Source organism: Mastigoproctus giganteus, chromosome 2, assembly GCF_048544385.1.
Source record: "Mastigoproctus giganteus isolate SK-2022 chromosome 2, ASM4854438v1, whole genome shotgun sequence".
In the NCBI taxonomy this organism is placed as follows: domain Eukaryota; kingdom Metazoa; phylum Arthropoda; class Arachnida; order Uropygi; family Thelyphonidae; genus Mastigoproctus; species Mastigoproctus giganteus.
In genome coordinates, this window is record NC_143576.1 from 221,752,101 (window position 1) to 221,759,090 (window position 6,990).

Genomic DNA, 6,990 nt, shown 5'->3' on the forward strand with positions numbered 1-6,990 from the left:
AAGGTTTGAATTCAGTATGCATTTTGTGGTATGTTAAAGTTGCTACAAAATGCATCGATCTTATTGCGAAGTAAGTCACCACTAGTTGGCTCGGTGTTCACCTATATCTCAAATAAAAGTACTGCTCCCTAAGAAGTACTCTTCTTAGGGGCAGCGCTTTTTATTTGAAATGGGACAACTCGATATATTTTATAAGTCCTCACCAATTACTGGGTTCATTCTTTGAAACTCATGGGAATTTTTATGATTACTAGCACAGTGGTATTCTCAATTTGATTCATTTTTTCGTTGCTTATGTGATTTTGAGAAATGGTGTGTTCCATAATAGTCCAGGGCACGTGGACGCTTGTCATATCCACTGCCGGGGTTGCCACCATTTCGTAACGGTGGTAGATGTTTCTCCTTCTTAATATCATCAGATTTAACTGTAATGAGCATTACAGTTAAATAGATTAAGTACTATAATAGCTCAGAAAGTTTAACAAATGGATAGATAAGTGATGCGTTTTTATTTATAAGGGTATATTTAAATTTATTATGAAGAGAAAATCTTTCCAAACTGGAGAAAAGCTCCTATATTCATTACTCTATAAATAAAGCTTTTGTGCAAATGAATAATTCACCCATGGATCATCACTCATTTTTCAGATAAACACGACATCCATCTGCTTGTCCTTTATTGGAACTACTTATGTATAAGAAGGACACATAGAATATATGCCACGTTCTGATAAACTTTAGTTTTCACATTTGTTTTGAAACCGAATCGCTTCAGAGAGAATTTCGGAAACCTTAGATTCTTGAGAAACTGTTGCCGAGATTGCAGAGATTCAATGTAAACCATGGGGAAATTATTCTCTGTCAGTGACATGATTTGTTCCCGAAACCTAATCGTGTCCAATCTGTAGAATCTCCGGAGCCATCAGGTTGCTACTGGCGGTGGCGAAAAAATCGATATTTTGTCACTCGCATGAGTACGTGTTACTGGCATCAGTTTGGAAAGATTTTACTCTAAAATGTCCTTTCTTTTATACTTTACGTGACAGTAAAGTTACCTTCCAGGATGAACATCGACGATGCGCGTGTATTTCTCATTGTGGTTTAGTGAAAAGCAGACAATTAAAGAATAACTAGTCCAAAGGCTTGGTCCTTTGTAACGTGTTATTTGTATAATTTGGAAGTTTTAGTTAACGACTTACGAAATATCGTTCTGACATTTATTTGCTTCACTTTCCGAACTTAATTTTAGACGTAGAGAGTTTTTGATTCTCGTTAATCTTTCATACTTCTCTATATACTTCTCGGTCTCTCTCTCCTTCCTTCTCTTTCGGACTTTCCGATTCCTTTCTAGGGTCAAGCTGATAATAAATGACCAAATGTCTGACAGATCATTTATCTTGTTCCACAAGAGGGTCCTCTGACAGGTCTATTATGTCAAACAACGGGTGTCTAAGAGGAAATTTCTTTATCTGAATAAAACTCTTATGCCACACACTTCAATGTTGACGGTAGGTCCTCCATTCGATTTTTCCTTCTTTAATTCCTAATGCTCTAAGCGCTCCGTCCATCCAAGGCTTCTTAATTTCCAACTCTTCGCAGAACTTATCCTTCAACAATAAAAAAAAAGTAAATGATATAACTTGCCGAAATATTTCTTTTAAGAAATATTTTAGATCCGTGGCTGTAGAATTTAGCGAGCCTACTCAGATTTGAAATCACCTTTGTAAAAATGGCACAGAATCAAACCTACAAAAGTGAAACGGTAATTGCCGAAGTTTCAGATCAGAGAAAAGAAGACTTATCTGAAGGTTAGGGGAAATCTGACAGAAGCTCTAAATTTCAAATGGAATTATACAGATTATTTAAACAACATTTTGTGGTTCCTCATTAAATACACCGATGAGCCAAAGCATTATGACCAGCGAGTCGTTATGCAAATCGAAGCAACTGCAGGTGAACTATGGCGCATGCGCGGGTCGGGACACAATATAAAAAGCACCCTCCGTTAATCAGTATTGCTCTTGTTCTTCAGTGGGAAAGGCAGCTGACTTAAGCGAGTTTGACAAAGGCCAAATTGTAATGGCCACACGACTGGGTCAGAGCATATCCAAAACGGCACGGCTGGTGGAATGCTCACGGTCAGCCGTGGTTAGTACCTACCGAACGTGGTCCGAGGAGGGAAAACCCACGAACCGCCGGCGAGGTGTTGGACGACCACGGCTCATTGATGCTCGAGGTGAGCGAAGGCTCTTCCGGATGGTGCGTGGCAACAGAAGGGCGACTGTGGCGCAACGCACCGGTAATTGAAATGCTGTTGTTGATGGGAGTAATGTGTCACATCACACAGTACATCGAACGCTGCTGAAAATGGGGCTGCGTAGCCGCAGGCCGCTCTCGGTGCCCATGATAACTACGGTTCACCGGCGACAGCGCCTACCATGGGCGAGCGAACGAGCATCGAAACTAGACCTTGAGTGGTTGGAAGAAGGTCGTCTGATTCGGTGAATCATGTTTCCTTTTGCACCATGTGGACGACCAGGTACGTGTGCGTCTTTTACCTGGGGAAATGATTACGCCTGGATGCACCGTGAGAACAAAAAAAGCCGGTGGCGGCGGTGTCATGCTTTGGGCAATGTTCTGCTGGGGTAACCTTAGTTTAGTCACCCATGTGCTGGGGACTCTGACATCTACCACCGGCAACGAGGAGGGTGAGTTTCCACTAGGAGCCCAATGGCTAAATGGTCAGAGATACAAAAAACCATGACATTACACAACAGGATACTACCGATATACTTTTTGTAAATATCTGGCTTTCACAAACCTCTGTGCTACATCTACAATGCATACAAAACGGAGATGGGGAACCCCTGGTGCCGTTAGACATCAAATACTTTACACTTTACATTTTACCTAAACATCATTGTTGACCAGGTACACCCTTTTGTGGCAACAGTCTTCCCTTCTGGCGGGGGCCATCTTTCAGCAGGATAATGCGCCATGCCACACCGCCCGGATTGTTCGAGACTGGTTGGCGCAACATGAGGAAGACTTCCAGGTATTGCCCTGGCCTCCAAATTTCCCAGACATCAATCCCATCGAGCATCTGTGGTTTGTGTTGGAACAGCAACTCCGATCTGCGGCGTCTGAACAACGGACCTTACAGGAGTTAAAGGATCTGCTGGTTACGTGTTGGTTCCAGATACCACAAGACACATTTAGAAATCTTGTAGCGTCCATGCCTCGCCGGGTACGAGCTGTTTGGCTGCACGGACCAACATCATATTAGATAGGTGGTCATAATGTTTTGGCTCTTCGGTGTATATATTGGCTAAAGGGAAACAACACATCTGCATTGCTTCCTTGATAAATTGCGATACTGATAACTCTTTCGACTGGATGCATGCAGGACTATGGAATTTTAACATTTATGAGTCATAAATTGCTGAAATATTTCCCCTCAAGCACTGTCATTTATATGATTTCTGAGGAAGAAACATTTCTTTTTAGCATAAGAGAGCAGCTTTGTGTAACTAAAGAACTTTATGAATATTTAAATGTAAGGCGTTTTGGTACGTGCTTACTATACAGTTAGAATGCATAGCATTGACAAAAGTTTCCCCAAAATTTGGAGGCTGTTATTATTAGCTGAATGAGTTTACATTTTGGTCTTCATTATGTAAATCATATACAACTGATTTAATTTGCTGAGGACTTCACATTTTCTACGTTTAAGCATCAAAACAGAATCACGGGGGGGTATTATGGTTTTTTCTCCTGGAAACTCGGACTTTTCGTCCAGCAAACCGGCAAATTGACCATAGAACACGCAATTTATAGATATTTTAAATACGGCACAATATGGCTTAAGTTGCTGATGCGCCTAAAACCCAACAAAAACGTTTGTGTCACAGAGCTTTTACATCGAATTTTTTTATGTCAGAATAAACACTTTTGTTAATAACAATAATAACTATTAACACCACGATAAATACATTTATTTTGATACAACGCCTCTCCCAGCTCCTTGATCACATGCAAACTAACCATGCAGGCTAGCAGAGAAAAGCGTTGTAAGGTTATTCGTAAAATAGTTATATTTATCGTGGTATACTAGATGGATAATCCACCCAAAGAAAACAACTCCTCTAAAGGCATGATTAAATCGAATACAGGACTTTTCCCCAAAAACGTTTTGGGTCTAGTATTATGAAAATGTACAAAGACTTTTATTCTCTCATCATGTGAAGTCTTCTTCTCCTTGATCGGAAAAATACGCTAAGTACTTATTTACTGACTTCCCTTTCCAATGAATTGCATTGGAGAGGGAATTGAATTTGAATGGATATTGGAGAGAGAGAATAGACTCACTGAGTCTTCATAGCAGTATATCTGTCCCTACTAAGCTTTTTTTCAGAGATGCTAAAAATTTCCGAAATTAACTAACCTTAGAAGATCTGTCCAATTATAGTCCTATATATGGTACTGATTTTTAGAGGAATCCAATATCATGGACATCTTTACTGTGTATATGTTCCGAATTAACTTATTTTATCCAGTAAATTACAATAACCATTTGACTCCAGTAAATTACAATAACCATTGACTCCAGAAATACAATTGAATCTGCGAGATGCTTTTCCTGGAATGTTGAATTATATTCTTTCCTCTTTACTGGATATTAAATTGTAGATGCAATATTGGTATCCATTTGTAGTCTCGCCTTATACCACATGACAATGCTTGAAACGCATCGTTACAGTCTTCGACCGAGCTGCTGAAGAAATGTGTTTTCTCTTTTATTTTTTAAACCCCCAGGAGAATTATTCTTATTTTCTTTCCCAGCAATTCTCCCCACGTCTGCGGAAACTCTTAAAGCAACAACCTGGTTTTCCTGAAAAGTTTACCTGCTCTGTGGAAGTCGTTCTGTTGAATATCTTAGAATGTTGGTTACTCTTTTTCCTATAATTCTTATTCCGAATTCTCATCCCAAGTCTGTCCCCTGCCTGCTTAGAGCGGCCACCTGACTGTGTTTATCATATTAGCCTAAATACGCCTTCCCAGAAAACACGTTAGTGAATTTTCACGAGAGCATTATGGGAGATCGTCATCTGTTTTATCATTCAAAGCATGTCTTCGTGGGTCTACTTGGTTTCCTAATGTGCTTTATGTTTCCGTGATTTATGGCACTATAGAAATATCTGGACCCTTCTGTTCTCTTTTAGCAGATTCACATAATTTATTTTTCATGAGATTCCATTAAATTATACCATCTACCTTCGAACAAAATTGGCACAAAAATATCTGGAAATTATTTATTTTTAAATTTGATTTTCCCTTTTTTTTTTCATAATATGTCAATGAAAGAACGAAAAAAAAAAAAAGAATAAAGTGCGGAGAAACTCTTAACGTGTTGGCTGCCAAGGTTTAAATATGGACCAAAGTAAAATTTTCTCTTATTCCATCTTTATACAGTACATTCGGATCGGGATTTTGCCATTGTTTTCTTCTAGTACAAATACATAATCCATCAAAGTAGAAAGAGCAGTCCTCCAGACTTGCGAATTCGATTGCATTAACAGAAAAGCCGAGAAATTCCTTCTCGATGGATCGTCCAAAAAAATAGCCCACAGCAAATTACGAACGTGGAAATGACATTAATGATTCCCAATTAATATGGAACGAGTGATCTGTATTTAAGGACTTCTTCCTGTGTGTTTCACCATTGCATATACCTGGAGCTTGTAGTGTTAACTACAGTAATTGAGTTACTGCTGCCTGCCCATTACTCCCTCCCTTTCCCTAAAACAGTTTCCTTGTCGTACCGACACTACCGGAAGAAACATCTTCACAGAGAGAATTTCCGAACTGCCGGTAGACGACCTTGGTTGACCCTGCCGTGATGTGTTTTCATCCTGGAGAGGTAATGACATGTCAAAGAGACAAGACAAAGCTCTCATCTGTGGGCAGTCGGGGTCGCAGTTTTCACCTCGCACTGGAATGCGGTAACTAGTTCCAATATGGCACGGCTACGTACCGTTCGATTGATTGTAGTGACATTGTGTAAAACTCATTTCGGTTGGCATGGCCGTCAACGTATCGTACAATTAGTTGGAGGGAGGGCGAGAGACAGAGAGAGAGAGAGAGAGAGAGAGAGAGAGAGAGAGAGAGAGAGAGAGAGAGAGAGAGAGAGAGAGAGAGAGAGAGAGAGAGAGAGAGAGAGAGAGATTTCATTTTTAATTGAAATGCTTAATAATACAAGATATTCAGCTATCCAGAAACACCCAGTATATGTGTTTGTTTTTGTGTATATTCTTCCGTCGTTTTGCATTTGCTGGATAAAAAGTATCTGTGAGATATAACCATGCAACTCTCGCCTGACACCCGCTAACTTTGCCACTATGCGAAAAAGTCCACAAAACTTGTTTCTGTCTTGATGGTTTTCGAACTCAGAACTTTCCACGGCTTGTATTATTTACATTTCTCTAATATAAGAATGAATTTGGTTACCAAGGCTTTCTTTCATTTTTAATGAACAGGTATATAATACCTGCAACGCTGGGCGCATTATCCTTCTGGAACACACCTGTGTAATCTGCGAAGGTGTTCCTTGCCCATGTCGATCAAGTACTTGTATGGACCTAATGACATAAACCTGCAATATCACATTTACTGGTTCTCAGCGCGACACGCGTTCCACAGGGCGGGGAGAAACAGCCGATTGCTAAAACACAGGGATAATCATAATGCTTTGATTTGACAGTGTATTTGGTGAACATTTACATGGTTAGTGGATAGGTCCCATGACATGGCCTGAGCGCTCTTCAGATCTGAATCCATTTTATTTTTACCTGTGGGGTAGTCATTTGAAATCCATTGACAACCTTGAACTGCTTCGCCAACATGTAGAAAAAGGTTCCATAAAATCCGAATTACACCTGCAATTTATGAATGCTTCAAGCAGTCCATGGCGAGGCATTTTAGACACGTATT